The sequence below is a fragment of the Tigriopus californicus genome, chromosome 7 (genome assembly GCF_007210705.1).
Source record: "Tigriopus californicus strain San Diego chromosome 7, Tcal_SD_v2.1, whole genome shotgun sequence".
NCBI lineage: Eukaryota > Metazoa > Arthropoda > Copepoda > Harpacticoida > Harpacticidae > Tigriopus > Tigriopus californicus.
This window is the reverse complement of record NC_081446.1, coordinates 8,570,004-8,571,443: the sequence shown is the minus strand read 5'-3', so window position 1 is coordinate 8,571,443 and position 1,440 is coordinate 8,570,004.

The following is a 1,440-nucleotide window of genomic DNA, read 5'->3' as shown; positions in this document are numbered from 1 at the left end:
ATATGTTCTGGAATTAGTTTGAGGTTAGTTTTTCTATTTTCCGAGAGCTTGATGAGTTTTTCGATCTTTGGGATCTCTTTTGCGTGCTTGATGGACCTTATCATTGATTTGCTGCATTATATTCTTGCACATGNACCCTCCTCACACGAATTAGGTTGTTGAAGTATTTCCCCTCCTTCTCAAATATTTTGCCAATCCAAGCCTCATATTTTGTCACTTATTTGACAGTTTGCAGAGTACGTAGTGCCAAGTAACTCACAAATAGCTAACATGCCAAAAATGAATTCTGGTAGGCGCAAGGTTCTGAGGGGATACAAGAAAGAATGCGAGGACTTGAATTTTTGTCGAACTTGGCTTACCAAGAGCAAAGTGAAAGATGCAGCCTTTTGTACTATCTGTAATCAAAAACTTCGCCCCCATCTTAATGACCTCAAAGATCATGCTAAATCAGAAAAGCACTTGAATGCTGTAAGTGCATCTTTAGCTAGCCAAAGTGTTGACGCACACTTCAAGCATGTTACAAAAAACTTGCTCTCAGTTACACAAAAGAGGTGAGTTCAATCAAATTATAATTACACTTTACATATACCAGAGTCTGCTATGTGTATTTCATTCTAGAAAACGTCGAAAGGTCAAAATTGCTCTGTATACTGCACGCAAGTCCAACTTCATGGCTGTTGAGCCTCTCCATTCCATTCTTAATATGGAGTTTGGTCAAGACACCTTTAACATGAAGCGAACTAAACCAACAGCACTCGTAAAGAATGTCCTGGCCCCACACTTCAAGCAAGAACTTCATTCTGAGTTCGAAAGATCGCCATTTTCACCTTTACTGAACGAATCTACCGATGTCAGTAGAACTAAGCTCTTCGCGTGTAGCGTGCGTTACTTCTCAAAAGCCCAACAAGAAGTAATTTCGACGTTTCTAGGAATGGATGAAGTTTTAGCATGCAATGCCGAGGCACTTGAAAAAGCCACGTTCCAAATAATACATAAATGGAATCTTGATCCGATAAATCTAGTTGGATTAGCGACTGATGGTGCCTCAGTCATGATTGGGGAACACAGGGTACAATCTCGTCACCGGAAACACCTTCCAAATTTAGTTCACGTAAGGTGCACCTGCCATTCTCTTGATCTTGCCTCGAAAGATGCTATGAAGGTCATGTAAACTGACATCGAATACATGATCCGATAAACGTATAATTGATTCGTCCATTCTGCTGAACGATTTCACCAATATCGAGAAATTGCCGAAGTCATTAGCATTGATTCCCCATTTCGGTACTCAAGCTTAGACAAAGAAGAACAAGAGCGTGGCCCCAACGAAGTCCGAGAACCAATTGGATCGGGCCAGCAAGTTGGAAACGTGAGAAAATTCATGTCTCCAAGCAGAACAAGGTATATGCTTGAAAGTCATGATATTACTTTAGTTTTTGT